We start from the raw sequence: 23,727 nt of genomic DNA on the forward strand, positions 1-23,727 counted from the left end.
GTTGTGTTTCCAACGATGACCCTGGGTAAGTCCCTTGGTTGGTTTTGTTTTGTTGGCTTGTTTTCCAAGTCTCCGTTTTCTCGTCCGTAGGATGGAGTTAATAAACTTACATCACGGGGTTGGAATCTCGCTGTGTGGTGGGGTCTGGGATGTGCCGTTTCGTCTCGCGGCTGCCTCGCGTGGGTAAGTGGGTCGCATCGAAGCCCGCGGTAAGGACGGCGAGATTCTGGGGCAACAAGCAGCATCATTGCGGAGGAGGAGGAGGAGGAGGAGAAGGAGGAGAGGGAGGAGGGGGAGGAACCCGACTTATCCAGGGCGCGATTTCCTGGCGGTGCTCCCGGGGCGGGAGGTTTGCGCCGGGTCCCCTCCCCCGGCCGGTCCGGCTCAGGAAACGCCAAGAGAAAGCCAGGAACCAGGCCTGCCAGGCCCAGCGGCCCCACCGCGCCGGCCCTCCTCCCCTGCCCCGGGCTGCAGGAAGCAGGCCGGCGGGAACGCCCTGCCGGGTGGGTGGGAAAGGCCGCGAGCGCGCCCCGCACCGCCCGTTTCCCAGGCCCGCCGCGGCGCGGAGCTGTCACTGCGGCAAACGCGCCGCCTCCCCCCGCCGCCCGCCTCCCGGAGCCCAGATTCAGGAACGTGCCGCAGCCCGGGTCCCTCCCTGCGCCAGCGCCCCACCCGCGCCGGGGAGGAAACGGGGGCTAGCGCTCTCCGGGGGGACTTGAGACGCTGGGTCCCCAGGGCTGCTAGGTGAGTGGTCCAAGGTCAAGGCTAGTGAAGCAGCTTTTAGGCCGTGTTCCGGCTGCGGGCGTGGGCACTGTTCAGTCGCTCTCTGTGGTCCAGATTCTTGGGAGGCTCAGAGAAGGATTCTGGTTCTTTTTTTCTTTTTTCCTTTTTGGCGAGGAAGGAGGGAGATGGCACACCCAGTGGTGCCCAGGGTGTACTCCTGGCTCTGCCAGGGATCATTCCTGGCTGAGTTCGGGACCATATGGGATGCCGAGGACTGAACCCTGGTCCGTCGCATGCAAGGCAAGTGCCAATCTTGCTGAACTATTGCCCCAGCCCAGATTCTGGTTCTTGTAGACGGCTCCAGAACAGGAATTCTTTATCTGGGAAACTACGGATGGCCTCCCACAGCTCTCTGGACACTTTGGTGTGTGTAAGGTGTTGTATGTTGCATTTCTCTACTGAGTTTCAAGAGTATTATGGCCCTGATGGAGTTAAGAGCATTAACTCTCTGAGGTCCCCTGGTTCCTCTAAGGGGACAGTCCTTAATGAGGGGCTCTGTCTCCTCTACGGGCTTTTAGCATCTTGTCTCTGCCTCTGCAGGGCCTCGCTCTTACTCTGCAGGGACTTGCCATCCAGGATTGCAGCATCTTTCTTCTGGATTTTGAGAATCTTCCTATAGAATCCAGAAGTTTTGTTTGTGGGTGGGGGAGTTGTGTGGGAGTGGGTGGGGATGGTATTGAGTTCCCCATGGGGGTTTGGCATCTTTTTCTGAGATTTTGAGAATCCCGTGACAAGGTCCTTTGATGGACCTCTGGGTGCTTATGAACACCCTAAGCGTTTAGGCAAGATTGCATGGGTCTATATGGATACAAAACACTGCTTTAGAGCAGAGATTCCCAAACTTATAAGGCCTGCCGGCATATTTCCAGAAAAAAAAATTCATCCCGTGTTCCATTTGGAAATCTATTTTTTTTTTTTTTGCAGAGGGGGGCACACCCAATTATGCTCAGGAATCACTCTTGGCAGTGCTTAGGGGATCATATGGATGCCTGGGACTGAACTAGGGTCAGTTGTGTGCAAGGCAAGTGCCTACCTGCTGTACTATCTCTGCAGTCCTAAATCTACCTTCTTTAAAGCAAACATGCCTTCTCAGTTGCATCAGAGACTGCTTCTGCCCCCTCTCATGGTTCTAGCACCTGGAATATTTTTTTTCTTTCTTATTTTCTTTCTTTTGAGAAAGAAAGAAAGAAAGAAAGAAAGAAAGAAAGAAAGAAAGAAAGAAAGAAAGAAAGAAAGAAAGAAAGAAAGAGAGAGAGAAAGAGAGAAAGAAAGAAAGTGGTGTTCAAGTGCTACTCACAACATGTTGCTCAGGAAGATCTCCCACTGGTGCTTAGGGAACTTCCTATAGCATGTAAAAATATGTGCTCCAGCCCTTTGAGCTATCTCCCCAGCTCTGGACTTAAAACTGGGCATTCCTGGGTTAAGAACTAGTTTTTTCCAATTACCAGCTGTCTGATCTATCTTAGCTCTAGGCAGCTTTCTCTGTTTTTTGGATTCAGAACTCTGCACCCCAAAGGATATCTAACATGGTCTGATGCTTTATTGCACTTGGTACAATTATTATGAAGTAATTAATTTTGTTTACTGTTGTGTTAGCCCTCTCTACCTCTCTAGTCCCCAAACTCCAAGAGGCAGGAAACTTTGCTGTTTGATAATCTATGTACCTGCCCCATGATAGAAATCTCAGCCATTTGTTATGAATTAAGTGAGAGTAAAGGTTTGAGGGATGCATGCCAGACACTGCACTGGGAACAGAGAGGGATCAAAAAGGAATGAGCCAGGGATATAACTCAGTATGGAGCCCATGCCTCATATGTGTGTTTGTTTGTTTTTTTACCACACTTCTTGATGCTCAGGATTTACTTATGGATTTGTGCTCAAGCATCACTCCTGGAGGTGCTCTGGGGACCACATCTATTGCCAGGGATCTAACTGGGGTCTGTTACATGCAAGGCAAGCACCTTTACCCCTGTACTATCTCCTGGTCTTGAGGTGCTGGTAATGAGCATTACCACCACCAGCAGCAGCAACAGCAAAGGTAACAACAGGGAGGGGAGATGCTCAAAGAGCTGTGGTGCATGCCGTCCATGCAAGAGCCCCTGGCACCTCCAAGAGCCTCTGAACACCACTAGGTATGACCCAGGTTCTGGGGGGGCAAATAATAAATCAAGGAAATAACAAAGAAAAGAATGAACTTTTTTTTTTTGCATCACACCCGGTGATGCACAGGGATTACTCCTGGCTGTGCACCCAGGAACCACCCCTGGCGGCGCTCAGGAGACCATATGGGTTGCTGGGATTCGAACCCGGGTCGACCGCGTGTAAGGCAAACGCCCCACCCACTGTGCTATCACTCCAGCCCCCAAGAATGAACATTTTTCTGGTACTTGAGGAGGTTTCAGTTTGGGATGGGGATAATGAGTTTCTGCAAGAAAGACTGTCTAAAATGAGTGACTGAGTGACTGGGAAAACCAACATAACAACTTCCCCTTATTTTCTGTGTTGCAACTTACAAAGTGTTTAACTTATATGAACTATTAGATTTACCCTTAACCCTGTAGAGATGAGGTAATGGCTGCTGGCAGGAGTTCAGTGACTTGCCCAAGGCCAGCCAGGTGATAATGACCACTGAGTGCTTTCGGATTCAGCCACATCCTTCAGGAACTGGCCTTTGATGTTCAGATCCCATTAGATAGGAGACTTGGGGAAAGTTTTTTTTTACCTTTTTGAGTCTTGTTTTCTTAATCTGCAAGATAGGAATAACTGACTCCTATAATCTATACGACCTATTATCTTTTAAGTGCCCAATAGTTGATACTTGGTTTACAATAAAGGATCTATATAAGTATTTGTTGAATGAATGAATGTATTACCTGTAATAAAGGAAAGGAAAGAAGCAAACTTTCTTTTGCATAGGTGACCTGAAATGTGATAAAATGTAAAAGTCTTATAATTGTGCTTTGGTGGGGGAGGGTAGGAGAAATTGAAGGTGCTGTTTGTGCTTTTCCACTCTCACTTTCTTTGATTCCTCTATGACTATACCATCATCTCAGTCACATTGTATTATAATTTATTGTTTGCAAACCAGCAAAAGTGAACGAACCCAGACTAGTTAGCTTTCCTTTTATGTATATTTTTACTGGTCTTTTTCCTGATGGTCAAGTAATATGTGCTCCTTGTAAAAATTTTAAATTGCAGAAAAAAAAATGAAAGTGCAAGTTTAGGCACAGTAGACAAAAGAGCTGACATATTTTTATTCTTTAGGAGGTTGGGGAGAGGCAGAGTGGAGAAAAAATTCTTCCTGCTTAAACGTCTCTCCTTGGCTGTTAGGAGTCTTGCTATAGCAATAAAAGTTCAAAAGCATTGCACTGGGAAGATAGCTCAAAGTGCCGGAGTGCGTGTTCTGCATGCAGGTGCTCTGGGTTAAAGTTTTTTTTTTTTAATTGAATCACTGCTAATTACAAAGTTACAAATATCTTTGTGATTGAGATTCAGGTGTACATTGTTCCAGCACTAATCCCTTATCCAGTGTCCACTACCCTCCACCAATGTCCCCAGTTTCCCTCCCACCCCCTCCACCCCACCTCACAGTCTATGTCTAAGGCAAACGCTTTTCCCCTCCCCCAGTGTCCTATTGTTTCCTTTGGGTTCCGTTCTTGTCACTGCATGGTGTCCCCAAGCACCAACAGATGTGACTCCCATGAACCAAGTTGGAACTAGACCCCTGAGCACTACAGGGTGTGGCCCCAAAGAAACAAAAAGTTTAAATAAAGCTAAGTTCTGGGGAGGGAGGTAAAATGAGAATTGTTTGGCCAGGGGCTTCCCTCTCTTATCCCAGCATGGAATGAGATGAAGATTGAGATGGGATACATGAAATTTCTTATTTTTTGGTGGTGGTGGTGGTGGGAACCCAGCGATGTTCAGGAGTTTCTCCTGGTTCTGTACTGTGGGATCACTCCTAGTGGTGGTTAGGCGACCCAGTGGGATGCCAGGGATTGAACCCAGGTCAGCCACGTGCAAAGCAAATGTTGTACCTTCTGTACTATTGTTCTGGCTCCGAAATCCATGGGACATCTATGGTAGCATCCACAGTTGGTTCAGAGGCCCAAAGTCTTACAGCTGTGCTCTCATGCCCTTTTTTTTTTTAATTAATTTTTTTTTCTTTTTCGGTCACACTCAGCGATGCGTAGGGGTTATTCCTGGCTCTGTACTCAGGAATTACTCCTGGAGGTGCTTGGGGGAACCATATGGGATGCTGAGGATTGAACCTGGGTCGGCTGCATGCAAGGCAAATGCCCTATACCCTCTGTACTATCTCCGGCTCCTCATGCCCTTTCTTTCCTCCTAATATCTAAAATCTTTGAAAGTTCCTGCTTCAGCAATTGGAGAGGTCACTCAGCAGGCTGAAATAAATGTTTTTGTTCTGGTTTTTCTTTCTTTCTTTCTTTCTTTCTTTCTTTCTTTCTTTCTTTCTTTCTTTCTTTCTTTCTTTCTTTCTTTCTTTCTTTCTTTCTTTCTTTTTTTGCTGCAACTGGTTGTTTTCAAGGCTTACTCCTGGCTTTGTGCTCAGAGATCATTCCAGGCAGGCCTTGGGGAATCATATGAGGCACTGAGAATCTAATCTGTGTTGGCCACATTCAAGGCAAGCACCCTACCCGATATACTATCTCTCCAGCCCCATAAGTGTGTGATTTATATGCGAAAGGCCTGGGTTCCATTCCTTTCTCTGTATGGTACCCTAAGCACCACCGAGAGCAACCCCCAAGTACAGAGCTGAGAATAGTCCTTGAACATTGCTGGGTGTGGTTCAAAGACCAAAGAAAACAAAGAAATGAACAGCAACACTAAAAAGTTCATGTTACACTTAAATTGAAGAATAAAAAAGAATAAAGTTTCTATATTTTTAATACACATACTAGGCATATATACACTACATTGTAAGCACAGGACCCCAATAAACACTTATTTTTCTTTTTAATGTAGCAAAACTTTTTTTGGAGAGGGGCACACTCAGCAGTGCTTGGGTTCACTTCTGGATCTGTGTTCAAGTGACCATATATGGTGCCAGGCATCAAACCCAGGTCAGCCACGTGCAATGCAAGTGCCCTCTTCTCTGTACTATCTCTCCAATCTACCTTTTCTATTCATGAAAATCTATCCTGGTCATTTTGCCAACAGAGATCTTGAGGTCAGAGCTGACAGCCCTTTTGTTAGTCCAGAGACCAGAATGTGACAAGTCTAACTGTGAAGATATGTTGAAATCATCACAGCAGCCAGTAGAGATGCCTAGTTCTGGTGTTAACCTCTTTCAGTCCTGTGATTTCTTTTAATCCTGACAACCATGGCACAAGTAACATTATTACTCCAATTTTTATGATGAGAAACTATGATATTGAGACTTGAAAATCTAAGATGACCCAGCTGGTAAGTGGGGAACTGGGATTTGGATCCTGATTCAAAGCTCTTCTTGTGAGTGAATGAATAAGTAGTTGATACAGTGGGTCCCTGGGAGAAAGTCTTGCCTTCAAAACCTCCCTTCTAATGTCTGGGTTCTCTTCTCCACGGGTTTGCAGTATTTGCACAAGGCATCAGGACATAGGAGAGACTCAGGAAAAGTCCTTCCTTTCTCACTTTTATTTGTTTATTTATTTAGTTGTGAGGGAGGGTGTTGCTCTGGTCACACCCTACTGTGCTCAGAGCTTACTCCTGACTTTGTGCTCAGGGATTACTCTTGGCAGTGCTTGAGGGACCATCTGTGGTACCAGGGGTTAAACCAGGGTTGGCTTCATGCAAGACAAGTGACTTTATTCTCCCACACTTTCCCTTCAGCCCAGGAAAGACCCTTTCTTTTCTTACACCAATTCTGTGACCATGTGTACTTTACTCCAGAATTGGTAATTTGAATTTCGTATTCTAAAATCAAATCAAAATTTGTTAGGGGACTTTGCAGAGCGGCCCAGGCATTTCACGCCAGCCAGCCATTTGCCTGTCTGCAGCACAGGAAATTAATAAAAATCCCAAAGCTTCTTTCCTACCCCCACAGGCCAGAAATCGGAATGCCCAGTGCAGCGCTGCTGCTCTCCTAGAGGACTGAGGAGATGCCAAGAGCAGCTTAACACAGATGCTTCCCCCATAAAGGAAAGGAGAGGAGAAAGCGTGAGAAAAACAGGTCAGCTCTGCTGCAAAGAACTTGCAGAGAGAACACGCAGTTGACTTCAGCTTGGAGGGCTGCCCAGTGACAGAGACACCTGGCTGTCAGATGTGACTGCAGAACCCACCTGAGGTGTAGAAACTAGGGTGTTGGTTCCGGTTCTAGGGCGAACAAATCTTTGCAGGTGACTTTTAGTGAGCCTCTTTGTCTCAATCTTGAAGTCTTCCTCTGTGAAATAATTTCTACATGAAGCTATTCAGTGGATTATCACTCTGGGTGACTATCATTACGGATCATCACTAGTGTTTTATTGGAACTGGAAATGTTGATAATAATAATGCTGATGAACAGAAAAATGGCAACTACATTACTCGTGGAATACTGTGCCCATGTGTCCTCTAGTTTGTATATAATTTTGAAATATGCACTATAAGTGCTATATTAATTGTCCTAATTTTACACATGAGGAAGAATGAGGTCCCCCAAAAGTTGGTATGGATCAAACATGAGTATATGATCCCAGGGCTTTCTGGTATCTGAACCAGAGCTCCTCCAGCATGCGAGTTCTGGTTTTTGTTTGTTTGTCTCTTTAGGCCAGACCCAGCAGTGCTCAATTTGTACTCTTGGCTGTGTGCTCAAAGTTCCTTCCTGGCGGGGCTCTGGGGACCATGTGTGATGCCAGGGATAGAACCTCCTCAGCTTCAAGCAAGGCAAGTGCCCTATCAACTGCACTATATCTACAGCCGATGTGTGAACTCAAACCTCAATGAAGTGAGGAAGGGCTAAGTAACAATCAGCAGGTTAATTTGATTCAAGTTGAACTGTGTTTCTGCTCACTTGAGAGTTAACCCAAGACCATGGGTATTCAAAGCATACAGAGGGAGTGGTGGAGGGGGGACTAGGAGGAGTTATAAGTTGAGCATAAGCAAAGGGGCTAATGTGGGAAAGCAGTGGGTGTGCTAATGGAAGCTAGGATAAACTACAGTTGAGTGTGTATGTATGTGTGTATGTGTATGTGTGTGCATAAAGGTGGGAAGAGAGCAGCCCAGGACAGGTCTTTGGCCTTTATTCCATAGGCAATAAGAAGCTTACACAAGAGATGTCTCAAGAGACTAGCTATGCTGCTACAGTCAGAGAGGAAGCAGCCCTCAGTGCATCTGTGTCCTGGCTTGTGAATGCAGCTCTGTGCCAGCATGTGGGAGGGCGTCTGCTGGGAGAGTCTCTGGCTATGCCCTGTGTTTGGCTCCCTTCAGAGATCCCTCTTCCTACTTCTCTGGACACTAGATACCTCGCACATAGCAGATCCGTGAGAAATCTGTCACAGAATTATCGGAGGGTCTTTTTTGTTTGTTTTGGGGCCACACCTTGCAATGCTCAGGGGTTACTCCTGGCTCTGTATTCAGTAGTTACTCCTGGTGGTGCTGGGGTGCGGGTGAGGGCAATATGGGATATTGCGATCAAACCGGGGGCCAGTTACGTGTAAGACAAGCACCCCACCTATCTCTCAACCTCCGGAGGGTGGTTTGATATCTTCTGGTTTCTGCTGGTTTTAAAGGTGAAAGTGAGAGATACAGACAGGGAAGGACTTGTCTAGGATCACACAATGCATTAACCACCGGATGGAGAACTAGAATCCATGCTGTTGGAGCCATCTTAGAGCCCAAGCTTAGTTCCTTTCCCACATTTGCTGAGTAATAGATGTAGCATTTGTTGAGCAATGACTCCATACCAGGTCATGGACTAAACCACCTCTACATGAGTTGCCTCATTTAATCCTCATAACCCTCCTGAGAGTGCTCCTGTTGAAAACAAGGTATCTTGTTGTCCATTTCGATTTCCCACGGGGGACTAGTAGAGGCCCTGGGCACCTCGCGAGGAAGGCAATAAAAACTTGGCGGAGTTCAAGTTCTGGGAAGTAGGGGGCAGAATGGGGGCGGGACCTAAAGAATGGACCCGCCCCCCACCTCAGACCCCGCCCCAGAACGGCCGACGTCACACATTGGCCCCGCCCCTCATTGTCAGTCCCCGGGAGCCGGAGAAGGCGCCGGCCGCTGGGAGCCGAGCGCCGGGTCCCTCGGCAGGCGGGAGCGCGGGCCGGAGCCGCCGAGGTGAGGGGTCCGCGGGCGGGCGGCGGAATCGCCGCGCTGAAGGCCGGGGCCGGCGGGCCAGGAGCGTGGAGGGCGGCTGGAGGGGATGGCCGGCCCCACCGAGGGGTCGGGACATCCAGGGGCGATCGGGCACCACCGGCGGGAGCACTCGGGGCGGGGGGAGGGATTTGGGGGGAGGGGGGGGTCCGGGGGGTGGCGGTGTGAAGTTACGGTCGCGGGAAAAGAGTTTGAGCGGGTTTGTGGAGGGAGAGCTCGCGGCGGGAGAGTCGTGAAGGCGAGACCTTGAGAATCTTTTCGGAGTTGTGGAGATTTTTCTTTCGGAGGGGGAGGGAAGGCTGTGGGCGACTTCTGGGTGGGAGCGAGACTCGGAGGAGAAATGTTCGGGACGGATCGCTGAGAGGACGCGTCCGTGGGTCCGGCTGAGGGGAGTTGGAGGGCCGAGTTTGGGATTGGTGGCGGGGCGCTGAGGGGCCGGGGGCCCCGCGGGGGCCGGGGCGCGGGGCCGGGGAGGGGGCTGCGCGGGGCCCGCGGGCACCCGGGGAGGAAGGAAGTGATCTTACAGGAAGAGCCCGGAGCTCCCGGGGAGGAGGAGGAGGAGGAGGAGGAGGTGGAGAAGGAGGAGGAGGGAGATTTGGGAGCCGGATTTCGGCCGGCGTGCGGGCCGGACTGCGGGAGCCGGCCGCGGGGGCGCGGGCGGACGGGGAGGGGTCGTGCGGCCGCCGCAGCTGTCGGGCCGCCGCGTCCCGGTCGCGCAGCCAGACCGCTGGGCCGGGAAGGAATTCGAGGCATTCGCTTTGTTTAAGTTGCCAGTAGACAGTCCTTAGGACTAATTAATGGTGGAATCTGCAGGGGGACGCGGGCAGGCCGGGCCGGGGGCCGCCCGCCGCCGCCGCGGTGAACTTTCCGCAGCGCCCGCCCGCCCGCCGCCCGCGCTCCCCCGCCCGCCGAGCCGCCCGGCCGGCCCCGGGCCAGGGCTCCCCGGAGCGCAGGAATGAAGTGCGGTGTGCGCGGCCCGTGGCCGCCGGCTGCTGCGGATGCTGCCCGCGGGAAGCCCGCGCTGCCCGGGCGGCCCGGCTGGGGCATTCGGAGCCGGCTTTAGCGCTCCCCCGAGGTGCCTGCGGTTTCTGCTAATAACCTTGGAGGAGGCTCTGCGAGAAAGACCCATCTTGCTCCGGAGCATCTGTTTCTTCATCGCGTCAGCCCCTTTCCTAACACTGCGGAGCTTGTTGTAGCTTGTTTCGGAAATGCCGAGACCAGTGCTCACACTTGAGGTTGAGGGTGGGAGAAGAGAATAAGGAACCCCCCCCTTCCTCATGTCTCTAATGAGAAGAAAATCCTACAGCAGCAAAACCCCCTGCAGTGTGATGTCCAGAAAAACGTGAGGCTGCTTGCAGATTCTCTGTTGCACCTTCCTTCACTTGAATGACCTTGGGGAAAAAAATCGTGTTTCGAAGCTGTTGGTGCCTTATCTTTGCACTGAGAGGAAAATACTCCATCTATCTACCTTTTGGGCGTATGTTGAGGGACAGGGTTTGTTCAGGGCATTTTTTTGCATATTGCCGCAGTTCTGGCATAAGGAACTGAGCTAGGGTCATAATCACAAAATTCACATCATCTACCTAGTGCAATTTTAATTTCTCCGAGGGCTTTAGCTGTTACCAGAATATATACCAGTACTCTTATTACAGTTATTATCACTTTGTATGCAACTTTGGTGGCATATAAATGGTTAAATTGAATAACCCTCACAGAAAATTCTTCTCGTCAGAAATGATTATTTTGCTCAGAATTCCCCTTGGGGCAGATTAAAGTTTTGCTTGATTTACTCAGAAGAATTTTCCAGCTTTCTAAAATTAAATCACTTTTCTAAACATAGTGACTGAAGTTTGAAAAAAAAAGTTTGATGGGAAGGGAGTTTGTTAAGAGTATGAATATAGGCAAGTGTCGGCTCATTATTGACCTGCCATGACTAATATGGATTGTGAATTAGTCTTGGTTCTTAGATCTTTACTTTTAAGATCAAGAAAGGGAACTAATATTGGTGAGTTTCATATTCTGTGCTTGGTAATTACGCTACGTGGCTTATATCACACGTGGCCAAAATGCTGTGAGGTGGTAGTTGACATCCCTCTTTCACAGATGAGCAAACTGAGAATTATAAAGTAGCGTTTTGCCATGATTTATACCTACAACTAGTAGAAGTGGAGCTAGAATTCAGACCTGTCTGTTCTAAGGACTCGGGTTATTGACGCTTAGCATGCTGCATTTAGAATCTGGTGGCCAAATTTTTGGTCCTTTGTCTAAGTCATCGGGTCATTGTGGACTCTTGAATAAATAAAACTATTCCATGATAAAGTTGTTCTTTTTTTTTTTCTCACCCCTAGTGGTATCAAACAAAAGATTGTAGTAGTAGTATGCACTATAATAGGTGCTTAATTTTGTTTTTTGGTTTAGTTTTTTGGGTCAGATCTTTTGGTTCAGCCCTTTCAACCATTTCCCCAGCCCCACTTTTTAAAAAAATGATACGTGCATTTATGTTGAAATTCAAAATACCTGGGTGGTATAGATTTTATTTGTGTAATGGAAGATGATGGTTAGATAATTGCAATTCTGCAATAAAAAGGAACATCATTACAGTGACATTCTTCATCAGAAACAACTTTTTTTAAAATTTAACATGACTTTCAGAGACAAGTCAGCTTAGAATAAACATACAAAGTCAGATAATCAAGTTGAAAGATTCTATATAAGCTTTGATGCAGATAATAGATGCTTACTAAATATTTGCTGAATGAATGTTGGCATACATTTAAAAATCAGCTTTACTGAAGTATAATTTACCTATAGTAAAGGTCATCAATTTTAAGTGTGCTGTTTGATGAACTTTGACAAAGGTATACAGTTGTGTAATAACCAATTCTAACTTCATTACTGTAAACTGGCTTGTCTTTTAGGAAATGGTTAGCAGAGTGACCCATGGGAATATTATGAAGTTCTTATGTCCAGGTTGAGATTTGAATGAATACTAGAGAGTCAGTGTTCCAGCTTTATAGCAGATAGGGAAATCTTGTGTATTTTTTTGGTTGCATGAGAAGAGTAAGATAGGGAGAGATGGGGACAGGGGAAAGATGTATTTAAAAGGAATCGTTAGGGGCCATAGTACAATGGGTAGTGCATTTGCCTTGCACATGGCTGACCTGGGTTTGATTCCCAGCATCCTGTATGGTTCCCCAAGCCTGCCAGGAGTGCAGAGCCAAGAGTAACCCCTGAGCACTGCTGGTGCTGTGAGTGTGCCTCAAAAAGAAAAAAAAAAGAAAGGAAAAAAAGAAATGAAATCAAATTTTCATTTTTAGGAAGAAGATTTAGGAGGGGTGGGGAATTACCCCAAAATCCCAAAGAGTAATTTTGAATTCTCACTTTCGTTTTCTTTTTGAAGATCTCCCAAAATATAAAGCTTAGCATCATGGGCTATACTTCAAAAGTACTTTACACACATTACGGTTGTTCAAATAATTCTTAAGGGTGGGGATGCTATAAAATTGAAGGCCTTGCCCTTCCACCTGTGACAGAATATCCTTAATGTTTATAACTTGTTTGGCTGATATTCCCTTAAAGGAATACATTAGGTAAAACTGATGTCTTGCTGAGAAGACTTAATTATGTTTTCCTTTTTGTATTTTCTCAACTCACTGAATCTGTCCCAGTCTGTTTGGTTTAGTCTTGGAAAAGGCTTGAAAATTAACTATGAACTCGTAGACTAGTGTGTATGTGTGTGTGTGTGTGTGTGTGTGTGTGTGTGTTAGGGGGGTGGGGGTGGAGTATAGGAATGGTGGGCAGGACTATTGTAGTAGTTTTGGGTGCAGTTGCAGGGTCTAGCTTTATGTTTAATTAAGGAAAGTAGATTCCCAGGGTTTTCCTAGTGATTTTTTTTTTAAACTGAAAAAGGGGCAGTATACCTGGGAACCTATTCTAGGAGAAGCTTCATATTTTACTTCTACCTTCTCATTTATCTTTAACCATTCTATTACTTTTCTTTTTCTTTGCCAGTTATAGGGATTGAATCCTGGGGCCTCATGTATGCATGGCATGTAGCCTTTCCCTGATACCATTCTATTTTTCTGTAGACTGTTTTGTAATACTGTGTTTCCACCCTTGAATCCTGAGAATGGACCTCATCAACCATTGGCCCATTGTATATTCATAAGGAAAGAATTAAATTAAAATACCAACTCAATATTTTGGGTGATAATAAGGAAAAAGTAATAATTTTGAAGTAGTCGTTATCCTTACTTTGTAACTTAGGGATCTGAGCTCAAAGCAATTACTACCAGAGCTAATGAGGGAACAGAGCAGTGATTTGAACTCAGATATGACTGGTCCTCAAGTTTGGGATCTTTCTATTTCACTTCATTGCTGGTGTATTAGAATTGGGGCGGGGACTTGGGAAGAGCTGGAAAATACCACTTTAAAAGGTGAGACAGGTAGGAGCAGTAGTACTGTGGGTAGGGTGCTTGACTTGCACACAGATGACCCGGGTTCGATCCTCAGCACCCCATATGCTCCCCTGAGCCTCACTAGGAGTGATCCCTGAGCTCAGGGCCAGGAGTAAGTCCTGAGCAGCTTGGGTGTGGCTCTAAAAACAAAAAACCCCAAAATAAACCAAAACCTGAAAAAAAAAACCAAACCAACCCCAAAATCCCCAACTATAAGACAAATATAGCAAGTATTGCTAACCTTTTTTTAGATGTTGTTGTTTTTATTGATTTACTTTCTAGAGACATCTTACATTGTGAGGAATTTTAATGTCATCCGTTATTGCCCGAATTCCTTCCCCAGCCTAGCATTGTTCTTTAAAAATTTTTTATTTTGTGTTTTTATGGTGCTGAGGGTCAAACCCATGGCCTCATACAGGTAAAGCATACAGTCTAACATTGAGCTGTGTTTCTGGCGGCATTTATTATTTATAAATGTCTTATTTTGAATTCACCAGCTGTTTAATTTACCTCTTCTATTTTATATATGTCTAAAAAGTTAGGTGCACCTCTCAAGACCCTATATGCTTGTATTTGGTCCCCTATTTTCATTTTATCTGCATAGAATAATATTTTTATAGCTTATACAATCACTAAAATTTTTGTGTATTAAGTTTTTAAAATTATTATTATTTTGTTTTGGGGCCATACCTGCTAGTGTTCAAGCACTGGGAGCCAGGGATGTGGCCCAGTGATAAATAGTTGCCTTGCATATGTGAAAACCTGGGTTAAATTACCATATGACCATGTGGGGGGGGGGAAGCCACTGTTACTTTAACATAAATACCATAATCAATCATCAAACTCTGCAAAAGACCTACTGTGTATGGAGTGCAATAGAAAAAAAATCTAGGGGAATTGGTAGCTAGGACAGATTATTATCAAGACTTGTTTTAGGGCCGGCGCGATAGTCTTCTGGGGAGGGCTGACCCGGGTTTGATCCCCAGCATGGTCTCCCAAAGCACCGCCAGGAATAAATCTTTTTTTTTTCTCTTTTTGGGTCACACCCAGCAATGCTCAGGGGTTACTCCTGGCTCTGCACCCAGGAATTACTCCTGGTGGTGCTTGGGGGACCATATGAGATGCCGGGAATCAAACCCGGGTTGGTTGTGTGTAAGGCAAATGCCTTACCCGCTGTGCTATCGCTCTAGCCCCCAGGAATAAATCTTGAGTGCAGAGCAGGAGTAACCTCTGAGCATCGCTGGGTGTAATCAAAAAACAAACCCCCCCCCCCAAATTGTTTTAATCAGGCCGTTAAGATGTTAGTCTTAGACTGAGAAATAACCTGGAGAGTGAGCATGTAGGAGGCCTGGTTTTGTTCCCTAGTACCACATGGTCCCTTGAGCACTGCTGGGAGCATTCCCTGAGCACAGGGCTGAGAGTAACACCTGAAGCATCACTAGATTTTGCCCAAAACTCCGCCTCCCTCAGAAATTAGGCAAGTAAATAAAGAATATATGGACCGCCAACATTACAAGCTTTTTGAGAAAGAACCGATAATAAAATAGATTAAATAGTATGAGAAAAGAAAAATAACACTAAGGACCAGGAATCATAGTTTAGTAGTAGAACAAGCACATTCCTTGCATGTGTGAGGCGATGGGTTTGATCCTCAGTGCTCGTTTGGGTAGAGGGATGGTTAATGGGGACAGGGTAGCAGCTGGTATGAGGGAAAAAGAAAAAGAAAATGGGACCACTGGGGCTGACGGAACGTGGTCTTTCAATATTAATGCCTACTTCATGTTAGCCACTATATTACGTGCTAGGTATACACTGGTGAACAAAACAGAGTTCATGTTTTCTCTACTCATGTGAAGTCTAGTGGGGAAGACAGATATAATCATGTAAGCAGATATATCATTATAGATTGTAATAGGTGCTATAAAGGGAGGCAGCAGATGCCTATAATGGAGAATAACGGAAAGAACTAGCGAGAAAAATAATTGGGAAAAATATCTCTAATACTTGAACTAATACTTGGGCTGGAGAGATAGAGCCAAGGGCTGGAGTGAATGCTTTGTGTTCAGGAGCTCCAGTCCCATTCCTAGCATCATGCTTCCCTGAGCACTGGGCTGGGAGTCACCCCTGAGTACTAGTAAGTGTGACTCCAGAAATCAAAGAAAAAAATGAAATAAGATGCCTGTGAGAATGAGCACAGTGGGCATAGATGTTGGCAAAAGACAACGGATTGGAGTGCATGCTTTGCATGTGGGAAACCCAGATTTGATCCTTGGTACCACATGGTCCCCTAGCACCCAGTTCAGGAGTAGCTCCTGAACACTGCTTGGATAAAACCAAGAATTCACCAGCTGAGAAAAAAGAATTTTAATTTGGATTATATTCAGAGCCTACAGGAAAATCAAAAGCTTTTACATGGGAGCCAGAGTGATAGTACAGCAGGTGGGTCTTGTTTTACACATCACTGCCTCTGGTTCAGTTCCTGGCACCCCATATGCCCTGAGCACCACAAGTGTGGCCCAACCCCTCTTATTAGTTAAAAGTTTTTGAATGGTAGTAGTATATACTTGCTTTGCATGTATGTGTGAGGCTTTGGACCCAGTCTCTAGCACCTCTGCTCCCCACCCTCCAATTATGTTTGGCCAGGATGTGGCTCACTGAGCAAGCATGAAAACTGGACTTGATCCCTGGTGCTATTAAAAAAAAAAATGAAAGTTTGCATACTCACAAACATACTGTTAAATAAAAAGAGTCAAACCTCTAAAGTATATGTAGCATGGTTCCATTTTTACAAAAGCATGAAGCCATGGGGCTGGAGCGATAGCACAGCGGGTAGGGCGTTTGCCTTGCATGCGACCGACCCGGGTTCGATTCCCAGCATCCCATATGGTCCCCTGAGCACTGCCAAGGATAGTTCCTGAGTGCAGAGCCAGGAGTAACCCCTGTGCAGAGCCAGGTGTGACCCAAAAAGCAAAAAAAAATAAATAAATACAAAAGAATGAAGCCATGCAAAACTAATTTATATTGTCAGAATATAGGATGAGGAACAGAAGGGACCGAAAGGATAATTGAGAAATTGTAGATACTTATAATGCTGCTTTTCTTGATTTGCTTGTTTGCTGGGTGCATGGTTATATTCTTTGAATATGTCAGGTTGTGGGGTTGTGGGTTTTTTTTTGGGGGGGGGGGCTTATTTTCCTTATTTTCGTAGGTCACACTCAACATGGGATACTGGGGACCAAACCAACCCAGATTGGCTGTGTGCAAGGCAAGCTACCTGTAAATTGTGTTTTTGGTTTTGTACCATATGCAGGATTCTCTGGGCTTACTCCTGGCTTTTTGCACAGGGATCACTTCTCGTGGGGCTTGTGGGACCAATATGGGGTGCTGGGAATTGAAGCTGGGTTGGCCACATGCAAAGCAAATGCTATACTATTTCTATAGCCCTGTGAGTTTTATTTGGTGGTGGTGAAGGTGCTTGGGCCACACCCAGTAGTGCTGATAGATTACTCCTGTTTCTGAGTTCAGAGATCATTCCTAGAACTCTGGGGACCATATGGGGTGCTGGGACTTGAACCCGAGTCAGCCATGTGCAAGGCAAAAATACCATACTCTTTGAACTCTATCCAGTCCCTTTTTTTTTCTTTTAAGCTAGACTTCCCCTTAGTGTTTTCTCTAATCCAAATTCTGGGAGTGTCCTAACTGCTTTAGATGACACAGCAACTATTAGGGGTGAAGGTCCAGGATTCCATTTGAATGCCACAAAGAGTGCTTTGGAGTCAGTCATTGCAAAGCCAGGTACCTTCCTGGAAAGGCTTAATCAGTTCTTGTCTAATGCTCTGATTGGAATAAACTGAAGAGATAGTAGGTAGTATCTCATTTGAATTGTTCTATGAAATAACATTTTATTTTTCCAACAGTGAAATTTGGTGGAGGCGGGCGGAGGGGGGGAGGGGGCAATTTGTATCCCAGTGGACTGTGCTCAGGACTGATTCCTGACTGCTCAGGGATAATTCTTTTCCTAATGTTGCTCTGGGCACCATAATATAGTGTTGGAGGATGGAACTGGAGTCTGCCTCATGCAAGGCAAGCGCCTGAACTCCTGTTCTGTCTCTCTGGACCAAACAATGAAAAATTTCAGCAAGAAAATCTGTGAAAGCCACCTTTTCAATTTACCATTAAGCTCTCTCAGTATTCTCTTACAAAAGATAGACAATTTATACGCAATTTGTATGTACTTTTAGCAAATTTAAGTTAGTTGTAACTGGGAAAATTGAGCTAACACATTATGCAGTTGAGTGATATCTCTATTTTGCCACATTCATAGGCTCTAGGGGACCTATGAGGTGCCCGAGATTGAACCTGAAGCTCCCCAAACCGAAGTATGCACTTTTCATCCATTTGAGCCATCTCCCAGCCCTAACTTTACTTCTTGAGATGTGCCTATGTATTTAATTTACTTATTTATGTAATTTATTTTTGTTTCTTGGGCCATACCTGGCAGTGCTCAGGACTTACTTCTGGCTCTGTGTTCAGGGATCACTCCTGGTGGGGCCCAGGGGACCATATGAGGTGCTGGGGATCAAAACTGGGTTGGCCGTGTACAAGGCAAGCATCCTACCTGCTGTAATATCTCTCTGGCCCCCTGCTTTATTATTTTTAAGCGTTTTCTGGGGGAGGGAGAAACCATACCTTGAAGTCCTTGGGGATCACTCACAATGCTCAAGACTCCATATATGGTTTGTTGGGAACTGAACTAGACTAATCTGTATGCAAAGCAGGTATCTTACCCACTGAACTCTCTCTGGCCCTATTTATTTTTGATTTTGTGGTCACATCAGCTATATCAGGGTTTACCACTGTTCTGCGTTCTGGCAGGGTATTATATGTGGTGCTGGGATTTGAAACCGGGTCACCTGCATGCAAGACAAGTAGCTTCCCCATTGTACTATTGCTCCAACTCCTGATACCTAGTTTTGTTATTGTGTAGATGTATAGCCATTTCTGATGGATGTCTGTAAGGTATTATGACTGCTTTTTTTTTTTTTTTAGGGTTGTTCCCAAACTGCTCAAAGGCTCAGAGGGCATTTCCTGGTGATATTTGGCCCAACTCTGTGGGTTTAATGGTTTAATTCTTGGCTCAGTGATGCTGTCCTGGGTGGTTCAGCTGTGTGGCACTGAAACACTAGGGATTGAACTTGGCCTTGTGCAAGTCAGACATGTGCTCTAGTCCTTTGAACAACCTCCCTAACTCCTAATAAGAGTGCTTAAAGAAAAAAATTGTCATGAGGGCCATATTTGACAGTGCTGGGCATCTGTCACCCTAGATAGACTTTGGATAAGAATGTTGCAATCCAGAAACTTGCCAAGGGTACTCAGCTGGTAAGTTGCTGAATGAACTGGAATCAGTAGCATGCAAGGCAAGTGTTTTAACCCCTCTCTAGCCCTACTATTTTGTTTTCTTTTCCCCTAACCTTGCCTTATCATAAGTATGTTAATTACCTGGTGGTATTTATCTGATTTAGACTGGTTTACTGATTTGAATCTATTATCAGTGAATTTAAATTTTAAAATTGAACTTTTTCTTAGTGTCCTCAGTCATTAGGAACTAATAATAAAGCTCAAATTTATTAGCTGTTCCAGCCTCTATACTTATGTCTTTTTTAGATCTTTAATCTTAGCAACTCTTTGTGGTAGATAATATTCTATCTATCTGTCTGTTGAAGTTTTTAGACACACCTGGCATGCTCAGGGTTATTTCTGGCTCTGTGCTCAGGAGTGACCCCTGTTCATAGCCAGGGGACTGTATATGCTGCTGGGAATGAAGCTGGGATTGTTGCATGCAACGCAAGCACCTGCCTTCTGTTCCTTTTCTCTGGTCCTTACTACTCTTATTTAATAGATAAAACATTCTTTCTTGGGGGCTGGAGCGATAGCACATCTGGTAGGGTGTTTGCCTTGCACGCAGCTGACCCAGGTTCAATTCCCAGCATCTCATATGGTCCCCTGAGCACCGCCAGGGGTAATTCCTGAGTGTAGAGCCAGGAGTAACCCCTGTGCAGCGCTGGGTGAGACCCAAAAAACAAAAACAAACAAACAAACAAAAACCACCTTTTTTTTTTTGTTTTGGCAAGGAAGCCACAACCAGTGATTCTCAGGGACTATTCCTTGCTTTGTGCTCAGGAATAAACTTTAGTGATGTTTAGGGAACCATATGTGCTGCTGCTGCTTCTAACTGGATTGAAGGATGCAAGGCAATGCCTTAACTTCAATATTATCTTTTTAGCCCCAGATGAAAAAAAATTGTGTTTGGTTTTTGGGCAACACCTGACAGTGGTTAGGGTTACTGCTGGCTCTACACTCAGGCATTACCCCTGGTGGTGTGTAGGGGACAGTATGGGATACTGGGGATCGAACCCAGGTCAGCCACATGTAAGGCAAGCAAGAGCCCAACCCGCTGTGCTGTTGCTTTGGACCCTATATGAAAAATTCTTAAGATGGAGATTTTTTTTTTTTTTTTTTTTTGCTTTTTGGGTCACACCTGGCGATGCACAGGGGTTACTCCTGGCTCTGCACTCAGGAATTACTCCTGGCGGTGCTCAGGGGACCATATGGGATGCTGGGATTTGAACCCGGGTCGGCTGCGTGCAAGGCAAATGCCCTACCCGCTGTGCTATCGCTCCAGCCCCAAGATGGAGATCTTTTTTGCTCAAAGTCAACATGATGGTGAATGCCAAGCTGAGGATTTGACTCCTGAACTCCTGTTCTTGCTCTTGAGTATCACTGTATCACTGTAATCCCGTTGCTCGTTGATATGCTGGAGCGAGCACCAGTAATGTCTCCATTGTGAGACTTGCTGTTACTGTTTTTGGCATATTGAATATGCCACGGGTAGCTTGCCAGGCTCTGCCATGCGGGTGAGATATTCTTGGTAGCTTGCTGGGCTGTCTGATATGGGTGGAGGAATCGAACCCGGGTTGGCCGCCTGCAAGGCAAATGGCCTATCCGCTGTGCTATGGCTCAAGCTCCTGCTTGAGTATCTTTTACGTTTTTTGCTCTTGAGTATTTTTTTTTTTTGTGGTGGGGGTGGGTGGAGGGGAAATGTTATTCAGAGCTTAATCCTTTTTTTTTTTGGGGGGGGGGCACATCCAGAAATGTTCAGGGCTTGCTCCTGGCTCTGCTTAAAGATCTCTCCTGGTGGGACTAGGGGGACCATATGTGGTACCAGATACTGAACCTGGGTCAAGCAAGCACTTTATCTGCTTTACTATCTCTCCAGCTCCTGCATTACATGTTTAAATCACATGTTTAAGACACATGATGTTTTATGAACTGTGCATTTAAGGTCATTTCTCCTTAAGTAAAAGAGACATTGTCTTGTGTTCTCCAGGATAGAAAGAATATCTTTTCTTTTGATCTTGAGAGACTGAAAGATATATTAAGGTGCTAGGGATGTCACTCAGTGTTGGAGTGCCTTGCTTGTGTGAGGTCTTGAGTTTGGTTTCTGGCACTGTCTTTTGTGTGTGTATATATGTGTGTATATGCTCTGTATAGCACTGTCGTATAGCATTGTCGTTCCGTTGTTCATCAATTTGCTCGAGCGGGCACCAGTAATGTCTCCATTGTGAGACTTGTTATTACTGTTTTTGGCATATTGAATACGCCATGGGTAACTTGCCAGGCTCTGCTGTGTGGGTGGGATACTCTCGGTAGCTTGCCTGACAGGCTTCCCGAGAGGGATGAAGGAATTGAACCTGGGTCAGCCACATGCAAAGCAAACGCCCTACCTGCTGTGCTATCGCTCCAGTCCATATGTGTGTATAGTCTTTCTTTTGGGGGGTTGTATGTGGTGGTCCTGAGAGTTTCATATTTAATGACAGAATTTGAACCAGGGCCGTGGTGTCTATGCTGGGCAAATGCCTTAACATTTGCACTATCTCTCAGGCCTTTAGTATTTTTAAAGTGGAAGACTATTATATTACAGGATATACAGAGACTTTGAGTATGGAAGGAATACTTACAAATGTACTTAGGGTTTTTATACAAAAGTGATGGTTCCTGGTTGGTTTACATGAGGAATACCAGTTTTTATGTGTTGTATGTGCCCTACCTATAACTGGAATTCAATGAGATATTCTTAATATAATTGGATAGAATTATGTATTGCAGCAGTGTTTCCCAAAGTGGATATTACTTTGGGATTTTATTTTGGGATTTTCCTGAGGGGGTCCTCGTTGAATGGGGGTGGGGATTGAATATATATACCTAAGAGATTTTTGGGCCCCACCTGGTAGTCCTCAGAGGCTACTCTTGGCAGTTCTCAGGGGACTATTATAGGCAGTGCTGAGGTTTGAACTAGGGTCTGTTGCATGAAAGACAAAGACCTTAATCCCTGTACTCTGTGCAAGGGATGTAGCTCAGCAGGGCATATTTTTTTCCTTTTTTTTGTTTTTTTATGTTTTGGGATCATACCTGGTGGTGTTCAGAGTTTACTCCTGGCTCTGAGATCGGGAGTCACTCCTGGTGGACTTGGGGTACCATATAGGGTATTGGGGGCTGAACGTTGGTTGTCTGAATGTAAGGAGACTGGCTGTACTATCTCTCTGCCTTCTGTAGAGCACTTCTTTCCTTGTGTGAGGTCTTAGGTTTGATCTGCGCACTGCAGTGGGTGTAGCACAAGCTTTGCATTCAGAATGCCTGGGTTTGATCAGGCAACACATGGTCTCTGAGCACTGGGATAAGGGCATAGTCCCTAAGCTCTTCCATGTGTCATCTAAGAACATACTAAAATTTTTTTTAAAGACTGGCATTGCACAAATAGTGGAATTAGAACAGGAATATTGAGAGGTGCGTGACTACATTAAGTAGGTACAATTCAGTAGGAAACAGAGAATCTTTAGGATGGTTAAGTGGAAAGGATAAAAGCCCATACTTCAGCTACATTTTTGGTTCATTTTTTGCCTAATTTAAAAGCTAAGAATTTATTTTTGTTTTGTTTTGTTTTGGGACCAAATGTGGCAATGCTCAGAGTTTACTCCTGGCTCTGAACTCAGGAATTACTCCTAGCGGTGCTTGGGGGACCATATGGGATGCTGGAGATTGAACCAATGTTAGCCACATGCAGGGCAAGCAAACTACTCACTGTACTATCTCTCCAGCCCCCGAAGCTAAGAATTTTGTTGATTCTACTCAATTATTTCTCTGGTCTCTGTTCACAGTATTTTAAATAGTAGTTCAGTGCTAATTAAAGTGAAAGAGAAAGATAAAACAAAAATTGTATATAGCTCTTAAAGAAAATTTCATTCCTTAGGTGGCATATACTACCTAGTTTTAGAGTTATTCCATAGTACTGTACCATATCTAAATGCCCAAATAGGGAAAGTAGTGATATTCATGCTTGATTTTCATAAGCTAGTCATATATTTCAAGAGAACATTATTTTCAAGGACAGAGGAAAATAAAAGCAACTATTTCATCTAATACTACCTTTTTATAGAAGATGCAACATTTATAAACAGTTAAGCAAAAGGGCATCATCAGATGAAAGGAGTTTTTCAGAGTTGGTAATTAAACCTTATGAAAAATTTAGTATTCTTTGGTGAAAATGTCATCGAATTTATGGTACAACAGAGAGCACTAGACGCTCTTTTGTTTTGGTACTAACTTTTGTCAAAATGATGGATTATATTTTATTAACATTAGTCTAAACTGATGTGGTCTATGATGGCATCATAGAAACATTTAGAAAGGAGATTGTTTTTCTTGTTTTCCAGTGTTGGGATTTGAATCCAAGGCCTCTGACATGCAAGGAAAGTGCTCTACCATTGAGCTTCATTCCTGATCCTATTTCTAAGTGGATGCTGCAGGGATTGAACCTGGGTCTCCCGCATGCAAGACCTGCATTTCAATCCTTACTGCTCTTTCCCGAGGCCTAGATGGAGTTTACTGTAAAAGGGTAGGGATTGAAGAGGCAAGAGATTGGTTTACAGGCCAGGGCAAAGCAGTATACACGAAGATTGAAATAAAATTTATATTAGTTATTGGATCTAAGAATAATAATAGTTTATGGAACCGCAAGAATAGATTGGTGATGGGGCTGGAGTGATAGCACAGCGGGTAGGGCGTTTGCCTTGCACGCGGCCGACCCGGGTTCGAATCCCAGCATCCCATATGGTCCCCTGAGCACCGCCAGGAG

General features: G+C 45.2%; 1 protein-coding gene across 4 annotated transcripts in view; it reads left to right on the plus strand.

Annotated features, from left to right (window-relative positions):
• The first annotated feature begins 474 nt into the window (after window positions 1-474).
• The window catches only part of LUZP1 (leucine zipper protein 1), a 98,491-nt gene continuing 75,238 nt past the window's right edge, over window positions 475-23,727 (plus strand). For 2 of the 4 annotated variants that reach the window (XM_055140305.1, XM_055140306.1), the window contains exon 1: window positions 475-744. The gene's annotated coding sequence lies outside the window, so the exon portion shown is untranslated. Of the gene's footprint in view, window positions 745-8,959; window positions 9,043-23,727 lie in introns of those variants that run through there. The other 2 variants (XM_055140304.1, XM_004603417.3) reach the window with 1 other exon arrangement.

The sequence above is a fragment of the Sorex araneus genome, chromosome 5, assembly GCF_027595985.1.
Source record: "Sorex araneus isolate mSorAra2 chromosome 5, mSorAra2.pri, whole genome shotgun sequence".
NCBI classification, from domain to species: domain Eukaryota; kingdom Metazoa; phylum Chordata; class Mammalia; order Eulipotyphla; family Soricidae; genus Sorex; species Sorex araneus.